The sequence below is a fragment of the Curcuma longa genome, chromosome 1, assembly GCF_044706935.1.
Source record: "Curcuma longa cultivar G26 ecotype Majalengka, Jawa Barat chromosome 1, ITB_CL_G26_1.1, whole genome shotgun sequence".
NCBI classification, from domain to species: domain Eukaryota; kingdom Viridiplantae; phylum Streptophyta; class Magnoliopsida; order Zingiberales; family Zingiberaceae; genus Curcuma; species Curcuma longa.
Genome location: NC_133861.1, coordinates 5,733,103 through 5,747,303, shown reverse-complemented (window position 1 = coordinate 5,747,303; position 14,201 = coordinate 5,733,103).

Here is a 14,201-nt window from a genome sequence, read left to right as displayed (position 1 = left end):
TGAGCAGGAGAAGTCATGCTTTAAGCATCTGGGTTATCAGTGTCTGCTCCACTTGTGGAGGGTTCATGTTGAGCTTGTGAATCTGCAAGAGTCCAGCAACAGATTCTTGTAAGGAAAACAAGAAGAGATAGATAAACTCTGAGAAGATGATTGATTATATTACCCAGTGTTAAGTTCACGGGTGCCATTGCATGTTGTGGGGCATGGAGTTGGAAGAAGTAATTGTGAGAAGAGGAAGGCATGGGCAAGCCTTCGATGTGGGGGGCAGGGTGCTGCTGCATCAAAGGTGGCCTTGAGCCTGGTGCCATGGAAGGGAAAGCTGCCCTCGGAGACTGCATGGGGTACCCTAAACCCAGGTTAGGGTAATGATGGTGTTGATAGGGCGAAGGGCCAACGTTTGTTGGTGAGGTTGGTCCGTAGAGCTGCGGGTAGTAGTAGGGGGCTGCCATTTGAGGGGAGTACAATGCAGCCTGTAGTCATGCAAGCATTAATCATGTCCTCTTAGTGGAATGTGCCAAATTTACTACTTAACACACACACAAGGTAGGGGTGTAACTTAGTCAAGTTATTCATAAACTATTCAATTCAAAAAATTTTTTATTTAAGTTTATTTGATTAAATTAATGAGTCGAGTTCGAATTTGATTTCAAACTCAAAAATATTATCAAGTCAAACTCGAACTTAAAAGTATTTAATTTACGAGCTCGTGAACATGTTCATTTAGAGTCTTTTAAATGAGCTTTTTTTTTATTCTGCTCGAGGCATAAACTATTTAATTTCATTACAAACAAAGCTTAAGCTTAAGAATTAAAGTTTGAATCGAATTCAAGCCGAGCTCGAGCTTAGGAAATATCAAACTGAGCCGATCTTGAGCCTTTTACTATTCGTCTCTGTTCGATTTGATTACACTCCTAACACAAAATTTTAGAGTTGCTTAATCAACATCCCAAATTTCATTTTTTTTCTTCACAATGGATATACTTTTTTCTTTTTTGATAATTAAGGCATCCAGACTCTTATGAATTTTCTATTTTTTTAATATTTAAAAATTTCATTGATTCTTTATTGTGAATCGTACAATTTTGATTGATTTTTTTTCGCCATTTTTTCGCTACTAATACTAATCGAGACCATTTGCTCTGAGATAAATTGTATGCATAATTACCCTTTAACCAGTTTTTCCATTCATTCATTCCAGGCTTCTTTATTTTCTTATACTTATACCTTGATTTGGAGTTAAATATTCCTCGGGTTATAGAATAATACTTTATCTTGTCCTTAATAAAAGGATGGGTACCGCGATATTGAAGTACAGATCTAAAGTGATGGTTGTTAAGTAATTGGGTTTGTGATATTTTGTAAAATACATATGCTTGGGACAAGGAAGATAAATCGTAATAAGTATTTGAATTATTACTAGGATTAGAAAAGTCCTTTTCTTTTTCTATAGTCGAAATCAAGTTCATTGTATGTTGATCTGTTTCATCAATTCCTTCTTGATTTCTTTCATCGTTGTAAATGGATTCATTGATAATTTTTTTTGTTGAAAGTTGTGCATTGACCTTCGAAATGCTAACCATACATAGCAGGATATCCATGTATATTTTTTCAATGAAAGATTTCATAAAATAATGTGATTTGCATATTAATCGAGTATTTATTCTTTTGAATATCCGCCAAATATCTTTCTTTAATTCTGGTCTTTTATCATCATAGGCTGGAACTTTTTTTTTCTTTTCTTTTGCGATTTCTTCTATTTGATTCCTGATTATGATTGTCTTATCAGCAAGATCTTTCATTTCATTTTCTATGAATAAAAAATTTGTCCAATTCATAGATTGAATTTGCATGGTCGATTCAGGAATAATCTTATTATTATCTTTTGAATCTTTTGCATTTTCATTTGGTTCATATACTTTCACCTTCTTGAATTCAAATAAAGAAATTGGGTTTACTTTTTCAAGTTTATTCATTATTCGTTTTAGAACTGGAAAAATTTTGATAACCCATGGTTTTGAAACTTTTACTTTTAGAGGTAGAAAATAATTCTTTTTCACTTTTCGAATATTTTTTTTTAGTTCTTTATATATGGGTTCAAAAAAAGAAGGTAGGGTTCGGGCAGGACCAAAAGGAAGTTCTGTTTCCGTTCCCCAAACTGTTAAAAAACTAGAATTTTCTTGTTTTACTTTTTTTTTCATTGGATCTCCATGATGAGATCGTAGTTTAGATCTTCGCCAAGGTTTTAAACGGAAAGGAAATAGAATTTTTACCTGAAGACCATCTGTTAACCAATCTTGAGGAAATTCTGTTTCTGATAGTGGAATACCATTATACGTACATTTAACATGCATTTCACTCTTCCAGTCCTTAAAATCCTCATACCACTCGGGGTATTGGAATAATAACATACGTCCAACATTTTTAGCTATTATCAATGAAGGCAATATAATGTTTTTTCTAAGAAAAGCGTGGATCAGGAGTATCAAACTTCTTATTGCTTGAGCAAATATAACGCTATCCCAAATTTCTGCTATTGCCATTCGTTCATTTTCTTCTTCTCTCTTCTTCTCGTTTTCATCGAGAGCCTTCAGAGTTTTCTTCATCTTTTCTTTCTCAAAATCGTCAATTTTTAATTCCGTTTTTGGTTTTTTCTTCGCAAAATTCCTAAAAATAGACTTAATATTTTGATCGATCTTGTTTAAAAGAGAAAAAAAAAATATGTTTTCTACTCGATCAAAAAAAAGCCGTTAGTCTCGGGATTCACGCTGTAGTCAGTATAAATCACCACTCGTCTGGCTTTTCTTGCTTCAAAAGGTGAAAGATTTGTAGTAGAATGCACAGATCTATTATAATCAAATTTAACATGTGGTAAACAATCTTCCCAATCTTTTAAATTCTTTATAATGATAGCTCGTAAGAAAGTAGACAAAGTTCGATTTACTACCTCAGTTTGTCCATCTGTTTGTGAATGACATGTAGAAAATAAAAGCTTTGTTCTCAACTTTCCCCATAAAGTTTTCCAAAAGTAGCTTAGGAACTTTGTATCACGATCAGAAACTATGCTTCTCAACACTCCTTGAAGTCGCATGATCTCCCTAAATAATAGATCAGTAATATGTTGGGATCGTCCAGGTGCAATGTACGTGTTTACACATTTCGCAAATGTGCGCAGCGGAAATATATAAATAATTAAGACTAATTATTAAACAACACACACATGCATAAGCAGGAAATAACATGTACAAGACATGACAGTAAATTAAAATTTTCAGAATAGTAAATTATTCTAAACGTTTACCTCACGGTTGATGATGTTGAGCGGTGTTGGCATCAATAAAGCGGTCCTTGTCGAAGTCCCGTCTCTATTGGTGATCCATGCCAAGCTCTCGTCTGGACGACTTCGGAAGTCACGAGTCTTGTCATCGTCTTCGGTACTAGTCGATGATCGATGATGATTGAATCGAGAGAAGCCTTATTCCGGAAACCACACAACAGCGTTTGTCGCGATCGTTCCGGGGCTTTCTAACTATCACCGAGAATCGTATTTTTGATGTAGTTTTCGGTGGTCAACCTTTGATCGCTGAACTAGGACAAACAACCGGAAACTCTTTCCGACAATGATGGAATAATTTCTAGAGCGCTTCATAAGCTTCCGGCTATGATGAATCCCGATGCCAAAACACTATGGTTAAATCCTATTTTACAGCGGTGCCTCGTGGCAATTATTCTGACAGCAATTTCATAAATCGCTTTAAGAAGAAAACAAAACATCCTCTTTTCTTTTCTTCGCCCACTTGATCAAAACAGGAGACGTTCTCCTCCTCTCCCACACAATCGGAAATAGGAGTCGGCCGACCATGATCAAGGGCAATCAGGCGTTTAGGGTTTATTCAGTACTACTCCCTTCAGCGCCACACACCAGAAGATGTCCAGCAATCAGCTTCTCCACCGAAGAAGAAGAAGAACTCAGTTCCTCTGTTTTCACAATTGAAGAAGAAAAACAGCGTGGTGTCGGGCAGAGAAACAAAGGCTCATCAAGGTTTCTCTTGCGCGACAGCCGGTGGCTTTTGCCTTTTCCACGTGCATCGGCCGAGAGTTGAAGAACAGAGGCGCGGCTAGAAGAGAAGTCCAACACCGTTGGGAGTTAGATGAACACCAGCATCCTCCTCCCTAGGCCGGCGATGAAGCTGGCATTTTCGACATCTCCGGCAGCTCACCGTGTGGATGGCCAGCGAGCGACGGCGCCACGCGTCGCGAGAAGGAAGAATAACATAGACGCGCGATCGCGTGGAGGTCACCGGCAGAAGCAGGATCACGGGAAAGGGCTCGCGTGGAAGAGACTTCTCGCCGGGAAGAACCAAAAGAAACTCCTCGTCGGGAAGACCCGGAAGAAACTCCTCGCGAGAAGAAGCTGAGAGGCGGCACGGGGAAGAGGAACAGTGCTGCGATCGTATCTTCTGAGGAGCTACAGTGTTCCTAATTTAAAGGCTAGGTTTTAATTAAACCCCAGGTTGGCAGCCAAAAATCAAGAAAACCAAATCTAAATCGGATTGAACCGGTTCAGATCTGCACTGTAGCAAATCAGGTTGATTTTGGTTCACATGATTCACTAACTAAACGAACTCTGATTTGATTCAAATTAGTTTTATTCAATTTGTCTTCACCAGACGAATCTCCTCATCACATCCGTTCTGCCAAAATCTCTTATTTTGGTTCACTAACCAAACGACTTCTAATTTGAACGAAATTAGTTTCATTCATTTCGTCTTTGTAAGACGAATTCCATCATATTGTCCGTTGTTCGGTCTGATCGAATTTTATTTCTCTCGTTCTAAGAATCCAATTCTCAAACTCATTTTAAGTCCTTCGAAGAACTGATTGTGCGTGTGACCCAATAGGTTCCCGATTATGTTGGTCGTCCATAACTAATAATTAATTATGGAACGATCATGAGTGGCACCTAGTAGTACATTATGATCTCCAATTGATCAAAAAATCAACGATTGACTCCAGAACAATTCAAAATCTTTCAGCAGCTCCACTAAATCATGCCTCGTTCCTTTTACCGTATTATACTCGCTTGGTTCAAGACGTGGTCTATGTGTCGATCCCTACTAGGTTAACTACGTCACATCTATCCCAAGCTGTTTTCTTGTCCTATGGATTCAAGTTACTTGTACATGTGTTCAAGAGTACCATACTCTTAACATGTAATGCTTTGGCTAAAGACTTTTAGTAACAATCCTGACAAGCGGCCGTAGGGTATATGTCTCCTTTTTCAAGGAGCGGTGAATCCTCTATGAGCTATTCAAATACCTTCGAGCACTTTGACTTATACCCAATCTCAGGTCCACACCTCCTCGGAGATACTTGCTTAAGACGTCAAAGTATAAGCCTCAATGACCAAGGTGACTTGAATATCGCAAGTCAAAGAAAACTCGCACTTAAGCTGCACTGAGATCTTCATTGACATATGTATCGAACCATATGAAGTCTCAAGGCAGGTCACTCCAATGAACTGGTTACCTTTAACCAGCATCCACCTTTAACTCTCAACCATATGAAAAACTCTCTTGACCACTCTTTCTTTTGCATAAAAGCTCACATTTTTACTCTCTTGCTCTTGAAGTTTTTTTTCTTTTTCATTCTTTTTTTCACCCCTCTCATCCACACTTTTTATTTTCTCACGCTCCTTTTCTTTTCCATTCTTTCTTTTTTATTTTTTTCTTTCTCACACTCTTTTCTTTTTTCACTCTCATTTTTTATCCTCAATCGATCTTCATATACTTGCTTAGGAGTTAATGGTACAAGAGTTACATGTTTACCATGCATCATAAAAGAATATTTATTTATGAACCCATCATGGCCTTCCTATCAAATTGCCACGGTCTACCTAAAAGTAAATGAGTTGCATGCATTGGCACTACATCACAAAGAATCTCATCATGATATCTACCAATGGATAATGAAACCAATACTTGCTTAGTGACCTTAACATCCCCGCAATCATTCAACCATTGTAATTAATAAGGTCTAGAATGTTTAGTGGTAGGTAAGCATAATTTCTCAACCAAGAGAGTAGTAGCTACATTAGTGCAACTTTCACCATCGATAATCATACTACATACCTTCTCTTTGATGTGGCAACGTATATGAAATATGTTCTCTCGTCATTGTTCATCTTCTTCGTTCATTTGCACATTTAGAGCACGCCTAGTGACGAGGGCTTCACCTTCAACGGGAGACTCTTCTACATCACATTCCAATACTGGTGGCAACGCACTATCATCTTCAAACTCACTCTCAATTTCAATATCATCATTTTCGTTCAAAATCATGCCATGGTTGCTTCTCGGTCCTCCTCCACATTGGCTTGAATCATAGCAATCTCTATCTCTTTGTGGTATTCCTCCACAGTCTTGGACCCTTCAGTTAGACTTTGTAATCATTGGTACAAATCTCGATAGTAATGTGAGGGAATGAACCTTTTTCTCATTATAGATTTCATCTCTTCCCAAGTGTCAATGGGTCTCTTTGTTTCTTCTCCTGTTTAGAATAATTTGATCCCACCAAATAATAGCATAGTCCATAAACTCAACAGCAGCAAATTTTACCTTTTCTTCAGAGTAATTGTGACAATCAAACACTAATTCCACTTTCTTTTCCCATTCTAAATATACGTCTAGATCGATTTTGCCTTGAAATGAAGGAATCTTCATCTTGATATTGCCCAAGTTTCTATCAACATAATCATTTGTCATTCCTCTTCTACCATCAATTCTAACATGACTAGATCTGCCACTAGAAGCTCTATCATCAATGTCCTTAAAATGTCATCATCATCATCACGATTATATTGCCTTGGACTTCGTGTAGGAACTCTACCAATTTGACTATTTTGTAATCTAGTAATTATAACATTTTGCCTCTCTAATCTGTCAAGGATACTCCTTGATGGTGCTTGCTGGCTGGTAGAAGCTTGATCCGAATACTCCATGCCCTCTAAGAGTACCTGATAGTCTTGGTACTTGCATTAGCTCAGGTGTAATAATTTTAGTAAAAATGATCTGAACTATGGCCTCGCCCCTTTTGAATGAAATTACTTCAAAAGTTAAATTGAATACCAAAATTTTAATTTCTCTACGGTAGTCACTATCAATGACTCCTACTCCCACATGGATTCCTTTCTTCTAGGCCACACCTGACCTGGGAGCTATCCTGCCATAATAGCCTTCTAGAATTGCAAAAGCCAGACTAGTAGGAAGTAGATCCCTATCTCCTGCGCCAATTGAAACATTATGAAGTATATGTAAATCATACCCAGCTGAGCCTGGTGTACATTGAATCTGATTTCCATGCATTCCAAATGTTGTCTCAAGGCACGTTGTTCAAGGATTTCTCTAGGTCTTGCTTCATCTCCACTTGTCGCCATTAAAGTAAGTTGTTGTCACTGAATCACTCAACTCACTAATGTTAGCTCTTTAAAGAACTTAGAATTGAGACAATTCTCTATAAGCATTCTTTGACTAATTGAAAAACTCTAAGGAAATTAGAATAAAAAATAGGAATTGAAGAAGAATGTAAATTGTAGAATTGAAAACTTGAATTAAGTGTCGAAAGGAAATTTGCCAGAATTGAATCTAGATAAAACTTATTAGAATGCAAAATTGAAAGATATAAATACTGAAAATGAAAGCTGAAAGAAAAATTGCCAGAATTTATCTAGGCAAAACTTGTGTGAATGTTAAATTGAAGGATACTTGAAATAAGTGCTGAAAGAAAATTTACCAGAACTTAATCTAGGCAAGTGCCAGAATTAAATCTAGGCAGAACTTGAAAGAAATGTGGAATTGAAGGATACTTGAAATAAGTGCTGAAAAAAAATTTATCAGAACTTAATCTAGGCAAGTGCCAGAATTAAATCTAGGCAAAACTTGAAAAAATACAGAATTAAAAGATAAAGGACAATAAAAAAAATACAAATATAGAAATAACAAGGTCTCTACACTCACATTTTGTTGTTTCTTTTCTTTTACTTTTTTTTTTCAAAATTTCAGCCTCCCCTTCTTTCCTTTTGTTTTGGCAGAAAAAAATATTTTTTCTCTTTTTTTGCTGAATTTTTGGCCAAAACTCTGATACCAACTGATGTGAACTCGTGAGAGAAAATTCTCAAGAACCCACAACTAATTGAAGAAAGAAAGAAAGAAAGTCTAAATTGATAAGAAGGATGAATAGAACCTCAACCTGATACTTAAGAAAGTTAAACCTTGGTATAGAGGAAGAGGGAAGATGCCACAACCTTGGGAAGGAGGTTGATAAGTCTTTGAACGCCAAAAAGGGATGTCTTGATAAGTTCTTGTTCAATGAAGAACCAATAAGTGAGAGCCTCACCATGCTTTAGATTAAAAATATGTCAAAGATACATGTGTGGTCGTCACCCCCTTTATTTATAGCTAAAGGGTAACCTAAAAATCATAAATGGCCAAAAGAAAGCCCATTTAGTAAAGGCCTATGTAGACTACTTAGCCATTTTAAGCTTATGACATCATTACAACCCAAATAAAGCTAGAAATTGAGCCTATATATCTCTACTACATAAACATGAGACTAAGTGACTACTTAAGCCCATCTAAGGCTTGAATTAAGTTGACTAAGCTTTTGACTTGCTCTTGGTTAAACCTTCTTCAATTGTAACTTTGGCCTTTACTTCTTCAATTAGCACATTAAGTGCTTCCTTCATTTTCTTAGCCTTAGCCCTTGTAATTGGGCTTCCATTGATGCATCATCAACAACATCTAGAGTGGGTTGAGTATGATCTATATTAGTTTGTTGGGCAATTTGTTCACTTGGTTTGACTCCATCAGTCTAGATCCTCAAACTCGGACGGTTGACTTACATAAACTTCTTCCTTAATGAAACCATTAAGCAATATGAATTTTACATCCATTTAATGTAGCTTGAAACCATTATCTGTTGCACAGGCTAGTAACATCCTAATGGATTCTAGTCATTCTACTTAGCTAAATCATTTAGCTACTAATCTAGTTTTATTCTTAACAATTTCACCTTTATCATATAATTTGTTCCTAAAGACCCATTTGGTGTTAATGATTGATTTATCTTTTGGCATGGGTACTAAGTCTCATACTTAATTTCTTTCAAATTGGGCTAGTTTTTCTTACATCGCTTTGATCCAATCAGGAGCAAATAGGGCTTCTTCTATGGTTTTGGGTTTAAATTTTGATATTAGAGCTATTTAACTTAAGTTTCTATAAGATGAACTCCAAGATTTGAATCACCCAAAATTTTATCAATCGGGTGATTAGATCTTAATTTGGGTGCTCGTGTGATATTATCAACACTTGATTTTTTTGGTTTAGGAATGTTTGATTCAGGTCTTAATTCATCATCTTCTAGATTTATGATAGTTTTTTTAATATTTGGATTTTGATTAGGTTGTTCAAAATTATTTTCTTTATCAAATGTAATGTTAGTTGTTTCTTCAACTTTTAGAGTATTCTTATTATAGACTCTATAAGCCCTACTAGTTGTAGCATATCCTAGAAATTCTATTTGATATTTTAGAAGTAAATTTTCTTAAGTAGTCTTTTGTGTTTAATATATGTACTTACATTAGAAAATCCTTAAGTATCTTAGGCTGGGTATTTTATTGTAATAGATTTCATAGAAGATTTTAATATGATATGTATTAATTAGGATTCTATTTTGAATATAACAAGTTGTGCTTGCTGCCTCAACCCAAAATTGATTAGATAGATTAAATTCATTTAACATTTTTCTAGCTATTTCTTGTAGGGTTCTATTTTTTTCTTTCCATTATTCCATTTTGTTAAGGGGTTCTAGGATATAAAAATTTATGGTGGTAACCATTATTTTGACAAAATTTAGTAAATTTATGATTTTCAAGTTCCCCACCATGATCACTTCTTATTCTATTAATTTTTACATCTTTTTCATTTTCTATTAATTTTCATAGATCGGTATATTTTTTAAATGTCTTATCTTTAGTTTTTAAGAATTTTACCCAAGTAAATCTTGAGTAATTATTGATTATTACTAAGCAGTATTAGTTTTTGTTTAATGACTTAGCCCCATGTGAATCAAATAGGTCTAAGGGTAGAAGTTCAAGTATTGATTTAGTTTGATTCATATTAGTTGATTTGTGAATTAATTTGGTTTGTTTTCCTTGTTGACAAGCATTACAGATTGTATTTTCTATGTTTACTAATTTTGGTATGCCTTTAACCAAACCATTTTGACTCATTTTTAAAATAAGTCTTAGGTGAGTGTGACCCAGTTTCCTATGTCACAATTTAGTTTCCTTTTACTATCTCAGTAAACACTTAATTGAGGAACTTGGTAGATTAATGATGTAGATGTTATTTCTCCTAATTCCTTTAAGTGTTATTTTGGGATTTTTAATATTTTAAATAAGCATTCAAAATTTGAAAAGGTTACTAAATCATTAGCATCACACAATTAACTAATGCTAAGAAGATTAAAGTTAAAATTTTTGACTAACAGAACTTTACAAATAACGAAATTTGAACTAGTTCAATATTACCTTTTAAAATTACTTTAAATTTTCCATTATTGCCAAATGCGATTGATCCTAGGTTCTTGAGTTTCAATTTGGTAAATTTTAATCTATCTCCAGTCATGTGCCCGGAACATCCATTATCCAACATTCATTGATCCAAATCTTTGTGTTCTACACATAAGATATATAATTTGGATCCAACTTGTATTTGGATTTTAAGATAGATTGATTTTCATTTCTTATTTTCCACCTCACCGATTCTAGATTGTCAAATATGTTAGTCGTATGGGTTGTGTCAGATGGTTGTTAATTTTATTTTTGATTAATTCAATTGTAAACCTAGAGGTTTACCTGAACTTGTGTTAAATTTAGATTTAGCTTGAGTATGCCAAGTTGGTATTTTTAGTATAAGCTTCAATGTTGTAGTGGGTCATAATAGACATTATTAAAGTAATCACGTGCCTAAAACAAAGCTTTTCCGAAATGATCAACCCAAGGGACTTAATACTAACTCTTGGTCTAACTAGCTTATGTTGAACTGGGGCTGAAAAGCTTTTCCGAAATGATCAACCCAAGGGACTTAATACTAACTCTTGGTCTAACTAGCTTATGTTGAACTGGGGTTGCTTCAGTTAGTTCTACTAGACTGAGTGCACCAAGTAGAACACATATGATTCAAACTTGACATGCTTCGACCTAGCTTCCCTAATCTAGGTTGACCTTTCGATGGTAGGTTGTCACGGTTAGGTTGACCTTTTTCTAATAAACCATTCTAATTTAAGCATAAAATTAAACTAAGAAAATATCAAAAATAGTAAATCAGATAATCATGCAATTTATCTAATTAAAATAATTTTTTATTAGCTCACTCTAGATCATGACCCTAAATCGGTCTGGTCAGATAATGAATCTGATCTTTGAAGACCCAATATTGGTTCAGTCCAACTTGATTGGTCAAGATGAACTTGGGAACCCAAGTTTGGACTCGTTGTCTATTGGTTCGATTCACTATGACAAATATGATTTGTGTTGTGATTTAAGCCTTATATTCGAGTTTGGATCGATTGTACATGACCATTTGAGTCCGAAGCATCATATCAAGAAGATATTTGGAGTTTGAAGTGAACCATTCCAATGAACTTTTAAGGTCCTTGAGTTTTCAAGGTGGTATTTTCTTCCTCAAGTTGTTGAGTATGAGTTGAAGTTCCACTTTTGATATAAATCCAAGAGAGAAAAATCTCAAGAACCCACAATAAATTGAAGAAAGAAAGAAGGAAAGTTTAAATCGATAAGAAGGATGAATAGAACCTTGAGCCAATGCTTAGGAACACCGAACCTTGGTATAGAGTAAGAGGGAAGATGTCACAACCTTGGTATGGAGGTTGATAAGTCTTTGAACTCCAGAAAGAGATGCCTTGATAAGTTCTAATTCAATGAAGAACCAACAAGTGAGAGACTCACCATGCTTTAGATTGAAAATATAACAAAAGGTACATGTGTAGTTGTCTTCCCCTTTATTTATAGCTATAGGTTGACTTAAAAACCCTAAAAAGGCAAAAAAAAAAAAAAAGTCCATCTAGTAAAGGCCTGTTTGCCATTTTAAGCTTATGACATTATTAAAACCCAAATAAAGCTAGAAATTGAGTCTAAATTGAGCCAACATATCCCTACTATATAAACATGAGACTTAAGTGGCTACTTAAGCCTATCCAAGGCTTGAATTAGGTTGACTAAACTGCATGACTCGCTCTTGGTCAAACCTTCTTCAATTGTAACTTTGGCCTTCACATCTTCAATTAGCATATTAAATGTTTCCTTCATCTTCTTAGTCTTAGCCCTTGTAATTGGGCCTCATTTATTGATCATTAACAACATCTAGAGTGGGTTAAGTATGATCATATTAGTTTGTTGTACAACTTGTTCACTTGGTTTGACTCCATCATTCCCCCTCTCCTCAAAAGGATTCATCCTCGAATCTTGATCACCTACATCAAAGGGAGAAAGATTAGAAACATTAAAAGTAACACTCACATTATACTCACCTGGTAAGTCAAGCTTGTAGGCATTATCATTGATTCGAGCAATGACTTAAAATTGTTCATCACCTCGTGGATGCAACTTAGTAAGACGTTTAGTAGGAAATCTTTCCTTTCTCATATGAACCCAAACCCAATCTCCTGGTTCAAAGATCACTTTCTTTCATCCCTTGTTGGCTTTCATTGCAAACCAAGTGAACAAGCTAATATGAATCATGCTCAACCCACTTTAGATGTTCTTGATGATCCATTATGCATCAATGGAGGCCCAATTACAAAAGCTAATTGAAGATGTGAAAGCTAAAGTTACAATTAGTCAACCTAATTCAAGCCTTATATGGACTTAAATAGCCACTTAAGTCTCATGTTTATGTAGTAGGGATATGTAGGATCAATTTAGGTTCAATTTCTAGCTTTATTTGGGTTGTAATGATGCCATAAGCTTAAAATGACAAACTAATCTACATAGGCCTTTACTCAACCTAACTTTCTCATGCATTTGTCTCACAAACTCAACTTTTCTTATACCATCTAAACTAGATGCTCAGAGATAGGCAAATGTGACAAATCCAACGGAGTTAAGGGATTGAACCCTACCACTTCAAAAGGTAAAAAATTAGTAGCAGAATGCACAAATCTATTATAAGCAAATTCAATATGTGGTAAATAATTTTCCCAACCTTTTAAATTCTTTTTAATGATAGCTTGCAATAAAGTAAACAAAGTTTGATTTACTCAGTTTGTCTATCTGTTTGTGGATAACATGTTGTAGAAAACAAAAGCTTTATTCCTAACTTTTTCCATAAGGTTTTTCAAAAGTAGCTTAGGAACTTTGTATCACGATCTAAAATTATGCTTCTCGACACTCCATGAAGTCGTACGATCTCCATAAAAAATAGATCAGTAATATGGTTAGCATCATCTGTTTTCCTATAAGGAATAAAATGAGACATTTTAGAAAATCTATTTACAACAATAAAAATAGAATCCATACCTCATTTTGATCTATGTAAGCCTACAACAAAGTCCATAGAAATATCCACCCAAGGTTCACTAGGAATTGGCAAAGGTGTATATAATCTATGAGGTAAAGATCTAGATTTTGCTTGCCTACATGTAATACACTTCTCACAAAACTTGACTAAATCTCGTTTCATATGAAGCCAAAAGAAATGCTCAACCAAAACTTCTAGAGTTTTTCTTACACCAAAATGTCTCATTAGTCCCCACCATGAGCCTCTTGGATTAATAATTTCCTCAATGAAAAATTAGGCGTGTCAACCTATTGACCCTAAAAAGAAACCCCTTATGCCTATAAAACTTCCCAAATGCAGCATGTTCACAAACTTCAAATACATTTCCAAAGTCAAGATCATTAGAATATAGATCTTTAATGTATTCAAAACCTAACAATTTAGTATTCAAAGTAGAGATTAAGGTATACCTTCGAGACAAAGCATCTACAATAATGTTTTCCATACCTCGTTTATACTTGATCATATAAGAAAATGACTCAATGAACTCCATCCATTTTGCATGACTCTATTCAACTTACTTTGGGTCTTCAAATGATTTATGATTAGTGTGAATGACAAACTCCAACA